Source organism: Lytechinus pictus, chromosome 7 (genome assembly GCF_037042905.1).
Source record: "Lytechinus pictus isolate F3 Inbred chromosome 7, Lp3.0, whole genome shotgun sequence".
NCBI lineage: Eukaryota > Metazoa > Echinodermata > Echinoidea > Temnopleuroida > Toxopneustidae > Lytechinus > Lytechinus pictus.
Window position 1 is genome coordinate 3,524,559 of NC_087251.1, and position 12,570 is coordinate 3,537,128.

The window sequence follows — 12,570 nt, forward strand, 5'->3', positions numbered from 1 at the left end:
GCTTAAGATGTTATATTTATAAAATTTAGTCACAAACATATCTCGATTAGTACCTTGAAATTAGGGAAAATGGAATGATGATCATACCGTACATGTATTCTACATTTTTATCAATATTTTTACCTTTTTAGAGGGAAATAAGCTGTTGCCATGGCAACGAGCCCTTTGTAAAATTGTTCCTTTTTAAATTCAATTCAAGCATTTCCAAAGCAACATAATATTTTATCTTTATAAAGAACTCCTGGAGAACAATTTTGTATTTTTTGTTCAAACGAGGGGGTCATAACTTAAGCATACAGATTAAATCAATTCCAATTGTATTTTCCACCTATCCATTGTCTTGACAACCATGTTATTTTTGTAAATTAGATGTTATTTGGTTGCCATGGCAATGGCTTGAGATGTAATTTACACATTTAGCAACCAAAATATCTTTGTTAAGCACTGTAAAATTAGGGGAAATTAAAGATATATCATATTCTACAACTTTTTTAAATCAAAATGTTTATTTTTCTGGGGAAAAACAAGCCGTTGCCATGGCCATCTTGATGATCTTGAATATTTCTAAATTTCATATGTATTCAATTGGGAGCCTGAAAATTATAATTTTGGTCATCTATATCATGTTTATTTACCATTTATATGGGAATGTATGTTGTTTTGGAGAAATTAATCCGTTGCCATGGCAACGGCCGAAAATGGCATTTATAAATTTACCTCCCATCTTTAAAATAAATCTTATGGCATATACTAATACTTGTGAAAGTTTTATGCTTTAGTCAAAATTTGCACAATTGTTGTGATTTTTGGAGCTAATCCGCTCTACTATGAATGGTTTGTTTTAGAAATAGGACACTAAACCTGTTTTTAAAATTTAGCTTTCTGCCCATCTCATAATTTGTGTACCAGAGTCAATAAAAAGAAAATTAAGACTCTTGCAGAAATTTAAAATTTGAATATGTTCGGATCGTTTGGACACATTGTAATGTCCTGTCATTTAATTCATGATTTACAATCTTGGATATAAGGTTCTTTGTTTGTGCATGTTTATTTTGTTTTGTTTTTTTATAATTTGCAGTTGAAAAGAGTATGAAACTACAAAAGTTTGCTATTGCCCATGAAAGTTGCTGAGATATGGTGTTCTAGTGGGTGTTTCATAAAGCTGCTTGTAAAGTTACGCACAACTTTACAAACGACTGGAACATGTTCTTATGTCCTTAATGAATGACATAGGGATGTATCATCTAGCACAAGAAGAGGTCACCAGTGGTGCCTTAAGTCAATCGTATTTTACGAACAGCTTTATGAAACACCCACCATATTGGGTGTTTCATAAAGCTGTTCGTAAATTTACGCACAACTTTACGTACGACTGGAACATGATCTTAGGTGCTAAAGTGAGCTACATAGGGATGGTGTGGCACAAGAAAGGGTCACAGTCGTGCGTAAAGTCTTTCGTAACTTTACAAACAGCTTTATGAAACACCCACCTGGTTTAAGCGCATAACTTATCAGCAGTGCAGAGCATGGAATAACAGCTTTATGAAACACCCACCTGGTTTAAGCGCATAACTTATCAGCAGTGCAGAGCATGGAATAACAGCTTTATGAAACACCCACCTGGTTTAAGCGCATAACTTATCAGCAGTGCCGAGCATGGAATCTAAACTAAGGAAAACAACTTGACCCTACCCTTTTCCAACAACTCTCTGATTGATCATAATGAAAGGAACACACTATTTGGGACATATACCTCATTGTATTGCATTCCACATGATAATTGCTGTCCAATTGATCGAAAGTAAATCACATAATAAATCATGCATTTTATGAATATTGCCCGCTGCAGAATTTTTACACGTAAACAATGGGAAAACCAGGAAGAGGACAAAGTGGCTCATGTTTACAACTTGGTCTCGGATTAAAAGAGGCATGTGAAATATGACTTTTTCCTAAAATACTGTGTAGAGTAATGATTATTATTTCATTTGTTTTAAATATTATGCAGGTGCCATCGGCCGCAGTACTTCAGGACAGGATGTGTTATAGTTGCTCAATCATGGAATTGACACCAACTTGTCTTGATAGGCTGTCTTATTAATGTAGATGCAATGGAACCAATCACATTGCCCGCTGATATGTTTCGTGTGATTTGACCAACTCATCGAACAGTTAACATTTAACAGTAACCAACTTGTTAAGAAATCTGATCAAGTCTTAAGTCGAACTCTAAGCAAGGCATGATTAACGGTTCGGAAATCTTATCAACAAGATTTATAATGACCATAATAATTGAAATTCACTTTTTTTATCAGAACTGTTTTCATGATTATCAAATGACTTAGAGAATGTATATGTAATGTTGAGGTTTAATGATATACCTTGGTCTAATATTTTGATGAATTCAATAGATAATAAACCTCTGTCAAGGTGATAAAACCAACTGTCTTTAGGCCTTAGGTAATCTGAATGAAGTCAACTGCCCATAGCTGAGCAAGTGATAGTATGTCTCTGAAAGGGGATCATTTGTCTTATTATATAAAGGGAGAAAAGGGAGCCTCCCTAACTGCCCCGTATGACATTAACAGCAAATATAATAATTATGATCAAATCAACCTAGGAAAGCATTGTTGAGTATTTGTTATGGCTTCCTCCCTTAACATTTGATAGTTGATAATCCATAGTGCAACACACTTTTATTTAACATGTAGTCAAATGACTGAATAGATCACTTAAACAAAGACAGTCATTATCAAATTTGAAATTAATATGTTGAGTTTTATATTGAGTTAAAATGAGATAATTGGAAGGAAATATTCTTAATATCTTTTCTGGAGTCTCTCTTTATTTTGTAAATCTGTTTCCATTTAGCCATTCTGTAAAACCTCTGCTTTGCATCCTTCTACTTTTACAACATGTACACATTTTAATCTGACATATGAGAATCCACCGAATTGGTAATGGTGTCAGAGCTCTTCAGTAGTAATGTTTTGTGTTTTCCATATGCATGTAGAATGAAATTTATAGCTAAATTTGACATTAATCATGCAGTCCTTTCATTGCTTACAGATGAAGTATAGCAAACTACCCAAACTGATATGTAAAGTTGTTTTTTGTTTCGTATTCTGTGAATAAGATTTGTTCTATGCTATCTGTGCTTCAGTACTAATGAGAAAACCAAAGTTTTCAAATACGTCACAGGGATAATCAAAGGGGTCATGAAAAATTCATCACTATTTCAGTTTCTTATATTATTTCCCGTTGTGATACTTCTTTGAGACCTATGGTAATTATATTCCATACATGTGTACAACATTCAATTTTAATATCTCAGTAAATATATTTGTTAGCAATTCTTAGAAAAGAATTCCTTGTAACAGTCAGACTGCAGGTCCCAAGAAAGTGGCTTGTTTCATCCAAGTGATATTCATGACTTGAGATGTTTTGCATATTTAATGAGCTTGATGCGGACCAAAACACCTCTTTTCATTCGGTCATTGCTGCTCTAATTGTGCATCGAATTTCATGAATTTGGTACCATTGTAAAGAAGAAGAATCATTCTTTCAGGTCATGTGTTTGGATTTATTCAAAGATTTTGTAATATAGGTTAATATTTTGATCTAAAATATGCTACAAAATAAATATTTTCACCTGACAAAAGCTGCTATTTTCACACTTTATTTTTGTTTGAGCCCAAATGATTTTTATATCATGATAAAGCTGAATATGTATGCTTTGAAATGATATAGGTTTCAAAATAAGAATTGGTTTAATCGGGTCAAGATCACACTTTTCATTTGCCAAGTACATAAAGCAGCTTGAAAACAAGAATACTGCACTCTGATTGGTCAAAAAGACCACACAATGGCAAATTCCAACGGTTCCAGTGCCTGGGTTCGTGGGAAGGTCACACTTCCCATGTGGTAATCTCCTCAAATACCCCGCGCCTGTTGTTCTGTGAACCTTATCCAGCCAATCAGAACTCTGGATTTCATGCAAGTACAAAATTTCAGAAATCTTGTCTTGTACCTTGGTAGGAAAAGTGTGATCTTGACCCGATTAAAAGGTGCCGCATATCAAGAGTGGCATTGTGAGAAAGTACAGAAGTTCAGCTTTATGTTGATATAGATATCATTGAGGCTCAAAATAAAAAGTTTTGCACAATTTGCAAAAGAAAACAGAGGAAGAAAATTCAGTATTGAGGCACATTTTCAGGCCAGAAATTTACTTATTTAACAAAATATTGTGTTTTCTTTTTTTATCAGCTATTTATTTTTTTAGCTCTATATTGGGGCCAATGTCTATAAAGTCTGTGGCCCGTATTCTGAAGTTAAGTTTAAGATAAACTTTATTTTAAAGTTGTGGTTTAATTATGGATAGCCAATAGTGGCATAAATTTCTAACAGTAGGCCTATATTTTCACTAAATCAGCTCACTTTTCTCCCAAATCATTCTTAACTGTTTCAGAATGATAAATGAGATAGCCTTCTTCTAATTCACAAGCTAGGAAAGAGCACAGTAGACATAAGAAACATCCAATGTCAGGAAAATTTTGACATTTTTGGCTGTCCATAAATTTAGCACAGAGTTAGGCCATGGTCTAAGTAAAAACCGATTTCAGAATACGGGCCAATACCGGTAAGTCTTATAATCCTAAAGTGATGGCACATAAATTTGCTTTATGATAAATAAAAGTATACAAAAGATGTCTTGAAAACTATTCACTATCTCAACTAATTGCTTTTATTCATTTTATCAGAACAATAGACCATTTCTGACTTACCCCATGGAGAAGTTTGTTCAAATATTTCCTTTCTTCTATTTCTTCTAATTTCAAAGCAAAATATTATATATGCATGCTTGACATAGCAGGATGCAGATATTCAATAGCCCAAGTGAACAGAATAGCACGTCAATTGTATTTTGCCAACTGTTAAATCAAGTGGCTAATGGACGCATTGTTGCTTTTCAGTGGATCTCATGAAAAGCACAATTAATGGGAATATATAAACAATCAAGACATCAAAGATGGTGCTTATCTCAATGAATATTATACCACCATGCCATTTGAGTTCAAATGACCCTCTGATCATTATGTAGAATGGAACTATGAACTAATTAGATAAGCATGTGAATCCATTGGCGGATCATGTCATTTACCAGTCACTTGCCATTAGTAACATTTGTCGTGATCGTTGAATTGTCATTGAAATACTAGGTGCAATTATTTCAGATTGCTGAATTTAACCTTAAACAAGGTTAATTCTTCCCCTTTTCCCATTATTTTAATAATAAACTTTGAAAGATATTGTAATTTTTGTTTGGTATCCTCAGTTTTCGTAAATGAATGGAATACTCTTTAGTGTATTATTATAGTATAGCTAGCCATTCCTTCTAATTATCTTCAATCACCTTTATGAAGTGAAGTACTTAAAATGTTGGAAGCTAATGTATATTTTCAAATCATATATTCTTGAAATTGGGGTACTTAGATTTGAGAAATACCTGTTTTATCCCTCATATGTGTAAAAGAATAATTTATATGCTGTTTAGATATAGTGTGATATTACTGCTTGACTTTTGACATGAAATATTAAGTTACATTGAAATTTGACAATGTTATATTTATTTGATATTTTATGTTTTACTTTGGCAGCTCTCCTCTGCAGTCAAATCTTAAGGGAAAATGCATATGGAGATCTTGTATAACAATGACATTTAGAGAGATCTGAAACTTCTTTGACATAATTGGGAAGACACAGTTTGTTATGTTATGTAAGAAGTACAAGGATGGTGAAGCCCTTTCCATTTCTGGTAAGATCTCATAAGCGACTTTGCCTAGTCTCTTGTTTTTAGCTAGCGAGTAGCAAGAAAAAGGCAAAAATAAGTTCCTTCAATTTTTCTCCTGATCAAGATGATTAATAAACAAATCAGAGATGAAAAGAGTTCCAGTTTGACATTTCAAAAAGACTTGTTATAACAAATACTTGTACACAAGTTAAAAAACAAGTTTATTATCAGCTGATTGAATTAAGCGACTGTTGTTTCAAAATTTTTATTGTAACAAGTCTTAGTATATAGGTCCCAGACCTATCATAATCCAGAAATTAATTCATGCGAGCTGTTATACTTTGAGTCCACTGTTTGTGTAGTATTAAGCAAATAATAACCATTGGTGAAGGTGATGGGCAAACCATCACTTTCGAGGCGAGCTGGATGTAGCGAAGCGAAGCTGAGGAAAGATAGCCACATCCAGCTTGCCATCACTTGAAATCAAGAGGTGATTATAGGCTTTATATTCCACATCTGGAACCACTATAGTGAAGAAACAGATACCAGTGTGTTGACTCGGTCTTACCGGGAGGTCGTGAAATCAAACCCAGGCCACGTCAGACCAAAAAGACGTTAAAAGATGCGAGTTGCTGCTACCCTGTCTAGGGCTGCACAGTGGCTGTCGGGCCCATGATCAATTGGGCAAAACAAATTTTTGAGTATTTCTGTTTCTGATTTCTGATAAAATGATGATTTTTGATTTTCAATTTTTCAATATTCATACGTCTCTACAAGAAGAAGTTTTATTTTAAAAAAATCATGATTTCCTTTGGAAAAAAAAAAACTATTGTGCTTGTTTTACTGCTAGCGCGTATGTATACTGCGCATGCTCATCTAGACCTTGCGACATTGTCACTGTTTGGATGGAGAATTAATGAGAATGATGGAACAAAAAATAGAATGACAACGACCTCTTCATTTCGCGCATACTCAAACTAATTTATTATGTGTTATGACCATATTGGGTGAAAAGATCGGTGAAACACAAAAGTTCCATCACTGCGAGTGATGATTGATGGGGAAACTACCCTTTATCACGGGAATGGCGTCTGACCAATTTTATGGCAAGGGTCTAATTTATGCGGAATACAAATTAATATAAATAAACTGGGCTCAGATGCTTAAAACAAAGCAACAATCAAGAAATCAGCACTGTGACAAATGCGTGCATTTATTATAGGACCTTCTTTTAATGATATTTGCTGAATCAAGCATGAATTGATGCATAATGAGATACGTACACTTCATAGTTTAAATCATGGTTGTAAAATCACCCTTATTGATGATGGGAACATTGAGTTAGTATGTATGGATTTCTTATTTCTCATTGTAAATATATTATTGTTAATAATATTATTACCTGTAGGTGTGTGTATGTGAAATAGTATTCATGTGACAGTACAACTGCCTCTTAAGTAAAGATAGCTATAAAGTTCTCCACCGTGTGATGTATATTGTTTTTTCTAGCTTAAAGCTGTGTATAGTTTATTAATATATACATTGAAATTTTATGATTATCAATTATGTGGTGCATTTGAATAGTGTTATATTATGATGGCATGATATTGTAGTGCAAGCTGTTCAAAATCTGTTTCTGTACTTGCTTTTTGATAAACAGTAGCTGAAAATATTTTACTTCTATTTCAACTTGTACTGTGAGATTCCCTCAGTTTGATGCTATTTTTCATGAATCAACCAATTACTAATTGATGTAATTTGCAAAGGGAGAAACGGTACGCTGTGACAAAACAGCTGACAATCTGTGCATCTGTTAAAGGGAAGTTTCTAATGAAGTGTTCTCTGTTTAAAATCTTAACGTCAGTAAAGGTGAGCTGTATTATCAAATTTGTTTATTGTCAATTTAGGGAAGTAATCCACTGACCATTTTGATGAATTTACCTGTACTTCAACTGTTTGGTTATCCTCTAGCAGGTTTAGACATTTTTAATCATTCATTTCCTTTACCTAAAGTGAAAATCCCAAAGAATATGGTATCAATGAAGCTATTTTTTATTGGTGGTGTGGGGCTTAGATCTACCTATTTTTGTTCTTCAACTTGAATTCATTTCTGTGAGTATGGATGCATTACTATGAATTTGGAGTGCTTGGTGTACACATGCATATTCATAGGAGAAATGCCACCATTGTTGTAAAATAAAGAATGACTATAACTAATAATTATAGTGAAATCAGATGTATGCAGTAATCTTTCTTTTGGTGCTCTTCACTTACAAATACATTTTCCATCAAAATTAGTATTTATGATTTCAATTATTGAAAAATTCGATTTCAGTTTGTTTATATTTTGTGTGGATAACAATATTTCCTGTGTAATTTATCTTTCCATTTTATAATGTAAGTGGTTAATGACCAATCTCTTATTAAATGTATTTTGATGTCTTTATTACTTGGCATGACATGCATTTGTTAACATCATTTTTAATTACCCATTTTGTTAATGTCATTTTCTTGCATTATATTTCTTGATTATAAACAGGCAAATAGAAGACACATAGCTTAGATAATCAAAATTATACTGCAAACTAGTAAAGAAGTATTATGCGAGAATGCATGTCAGAATTTTACATGGATGGATATTGTTTTTATCCAAGTCATGCTGAGCTTTAATTATTTCTGTTTTTCTAGTGGAAATAATTTTGGAAATGCAAGGTTCATGTTATACAAGGCTCCACATTAACTTTTTTTGGTGGTGGCCCGTTCGGGCCACCAAAACCATCAAATAATTTTTTTTGGTGGCCCGATATTAAAGTTTGGTGGCCCGAAAAATATAAAGAAACACATTAAAAAGTAATAAAACAAGCTTCTGAAATATTAATTCTGCAGCCACTACCACTAAGTTACTTTCACTTTATCATCTTGTATGTAAACCTTGTTTGCTGTTATTTTACTTTGCTAATTGGCTTGTGGTAAAATATGAATTGTTTCTATCGTAAAAATTAAATGATTGAAAGAGAATAAATGAATTTATTGTTCGCAGGTTGTGTGGACTTTTTTTTTATCTCCGTATAGACACACACTCATATTGGTAAAGTAAATAAATAGTGCATAGCAAACTTAGATAGATGTACAAAACAATGGTTTTTCATTTCTTCCTCTTTGAATCCTAAAACCTAGATTATGCAGGCCCCAAATCCAGTTTATTTCTGTTTTCTCTTTTGCAGCATATTATAGCAGGAGAAAATCACAGAAAAATATGCTGCAAAATTAGAACAATGCATAAAAGGGGGAAACAAATGAAAATAATTTTCAAAAAGTATATTACCAAAAGAAAACAAAAATAATAAAAGAAATAAGTGAAATAAAACAAAAGAAAGAAAATGAAGAAAGAAAAAACAAAGAACAGGGAAAAAAAAAAAAAATTTAGAGAGAAAAAAAAGAAAAGAAAGTGAAAGAAAAATGAATAAAAGAAAATTAATATAAACATGGGGAAAAGGGTAAAATTAAAAAGCCATTACGAATATTTTTTAACAGCTGTGGCAACAGTCTATTCTGACTGGAATATAATTAAAAGCCAAGCAAATAATTTTCACTTACCTTCTGGAAATGGCACATTTCTATTTTTATATCCTTTTGTTTATATTATTTTATTTTCAGTAGAAACATATTTTTTAATCAGGCATATTCAATGGGAAGAGGTATAAATGGTTTAACCACTGTAAAAAAATAAAAGAAAAAAAATAAGAAGAAAACGGCAAAAGTTATATCTGGAAAAAAAGTGTGAGAAAAGTCCTTCCCTATATTTGCCAAAATGTTGGAAAAATTCACATTTCATATCAATGAAATGCCTTCCCAAAGTATTTACTTTCTCAAGAGTGGTTTAAGAAGTCATATTTATAAACAAGAAAGAAAGAAACTGCCTGTTTATTTTTGGCTAGAAAAGACACAGCTTCGAAAGAAACCAAGTATCAACATACATACAAATGCACACGTGGGACTGTGATGTACTTGCCTATGTGTTTTTATGTGTATTAATTCATTTGGAAATCGGTCTTTTGTAGTCAAAAGAGAGGTCATAATTCCTCTTCTTAATGCTTGCAAATAATCAGGGTACACCAAATTTTTGTAATATAGACTGTAGAATGTCATTTCATTGGTGTAAAATGTGACTTTGACTCAGATTTTCAAAGTTCTGTGGAAGATTTCTTAGCAGCCACTTTTTTTATCGCAGCTCCATCTAGAGCACAACTGTATGCAGTGGCTTCATGCAAAGCTCACGCCAGCCGGCTGGCTGGATAATAGCTACTGTATGCTATAGCTGTAGGCCTAATATGCAAACTTTGTGTGTGTGTATTTGTGTGTAGATCAACAAAAAGGGCGCATGACGAACTGGGTTGCAATTTGAACTGTAGAAAGTTGATAAATGCGTGCAAAATCGGGGGAAAAATTGCGCTACTTCGAAAATTATTGGTTGCCCGATTCGGGCCACCAAAACTTAACATTTTATCAATAATGGTTGCCCGAGGTGAATTTCTGGTGGCCCTGGGCCACCGGGCCACCGCTAATGTCGAGCCTTGTGTTATATCTACAATGCTTCATGTTCTTTTACTTCTAAGAACATTCTGTAAACCGAGAAAACAGTGTTATCTCACCTTAGGGCTCAACTTCCATTGAAGAGTGGACACCATCCACACAAAAAAACATGAAAAAGGGGTGTTTTTCAGGGGTAGGTATGGAATGCTAATAGTATAAAAATGCCAAAAATGAGAAAAATCCCCCTAAATTATGACTCCTTACGTGATACGTGAATAGGGTAGGTAATCTGCACAGACTGTTGGGCCTACTGTAGCAAGACACTTTATGCCATCTCGATTAAAAGCCCCCCAAAAGTTAAAATTTAAAGGAGAATGAAACCCTTGAAACCAGCTGAATCCATATCAAAGAGAAAAATCAAAGAAACATATTGTTGAAAGTTTGAGGAAGATTGAATGAATAATAAGAAAGTTATGAGCATTTGAATATTGAGATCACTAATGCCATGTAGATCCCCTCATTGGCAATGCGATCAAGATCTGTGATGTCACACACGTACAACTCCCTCATTACTTTAGTACTTATTTCACTTATATTCTCACTTTTACAGAGTCTATCACAAGGTGAGGTGTTCTCTTTATGAGAGAGTACAGAGGTTTCACAAGTACAGAGGTTTCACAACATTATATCATTGATGAATCGTTTGTCATATGATTAGAATGAGCAAAAAGAGATGTTTTGGGGTATATTTTCAGTGTCCAAAAGGGGAGAGTTGTTCATCTGTGACATCATCGATCTTGGTCGCATTGCCAATGGGAGGATCTCCATAGCATTAGTGATCTCGACATTCAAATGCTCATAACTCTTCTATTGCTAGTCCTATTTTACTCAAACTTTTGTTGATCTTATTCTTTGATTTTTCTGCTTTCACAAAAGCTAACTTGCTCCAAGAGTTTCATTCTCCTTTAAAATGGAATCCCTAACCCCACATCTCAATCCTAAACCTTTTCAAATCCCCATCAATATATAGGCATACACAGCGCATAGCGCTTGTGTAAAATTGGGAATATGCTGGTTTATGTCCAAATAAGTAATGAAACCCCTGGTGTGCAAATATAGGACATCGGCACACAATCCTTGTTTAGGGTGCCCAAGTGGCCTAATCCTGGGTTAGGGTGCTTTTTTCACTAAGATGATTCTCAAGGATGCTGTCCACTCTTCAATTGAAGTACCTCCATCCCGAAGCTTGTTGTATCAAAGATCCCTGGGTCCATCAGGAACTGTAATGTTAATAAAGGCAGAATATAGATTATTTTAAGGCAAATCCAACCTTTGTCATAAAATGTGTTGGAAAAGAGAAAAATAAGAAAAACAGAATTGTGAAAGTTTGAAAGAAGTCGCATAAGCAATAAGAAAGTTGTGGCTGCTTTAAAATTGAGATCCCTAAGAATATGTAAATTTCAAATTGGCAACTGGGTAAGTAAATTATGACAAGGGACAAGGACAATTTTCCCATTGGACATTTATGATTATCATGATTTTTTCTTTCTTCAAGTACATATTCTCTTGTGGCAGTAATCAAAATATAACCCAGGTAGCGTATTTTATATCCTCATGAAAGATAAATACAATTTGAAGTTAAACTTATGAAAAAAAGAAGGCTTTTTAGCCATTTTATATATTCTAGTTAGTGGAAGAGTAGCCTCCTTGCCTTACATCAATATGACATCACAAATGTGGCCAATTTGAAGTCTTCATAGGTATAGTGATTACCGGTTTTTACAACTTTTAAAATTCATATCTTATTTGTCCGATACTCAAACTTTCACACATCAACTTGTCTGATTTTTTTCTTTTTCCTCTAAAAACAACTTTTTATTTGGGTTGGACTCCACTTTAAGTGTGAATGATTTGTATTTAAAAAGCAAATGTGTGTTTATACGTTCCCGCTTTTCTAAAAGTGAAAAAGTAGTGTTGGTCCTTTCTGGAGATGGTAAGCAACTCTATTTTGTATTCAAAACCTACTGGTTCAATGTTATTTACTTAAGAATGTAAATACGGTTAATGTATTTTGTTTTATTTCAATTGTAATAGATTTCTGAAATATTGCAGGTACTTTATGACATGGTTTTGACTTGAATGAAGAATATTAAAAGAACATATTTTTCAGGATTTCAAACAAGATTTTATTGCTTGAATGATTGTAGAAACAACAATACACTTTTATATTTGAATGCCTACCAAGT

The 12,570-nt window shown here is 33.4% G+C and overlaps 1 protein-coding gene across 2 annotated transcripts in view; it reads left to right on the plus strand.

The window, feature by feature from the left end:
* Window positions 1-8,817, plus strand: part of LOC129265134 (protein phosphatase 1 regulatory subunit 37-like) — a 30,039-nt gene extending 21,222 nt beyond the window's left edge. Inside the window, exons 12-13 of one of the 2 annotated variants that reach the window (XM_054903125.2) lie at window positions 2,009-3,686; window positions 4,045-8,817. The gene's annotated coding sequence lies outside the window, so the exon portion shown is untranslated. Of the gene's footprint in view, window positions 1-2,008; window positions 3,687-4,044 lie in introns of those variants that run through there. The other variant, XM_064101697.1, reaches the window with a different exon arrangement.
* The last annotated feature ends 3,753 nt before the right edge of the window (window positions 8,818-12,570 follow it).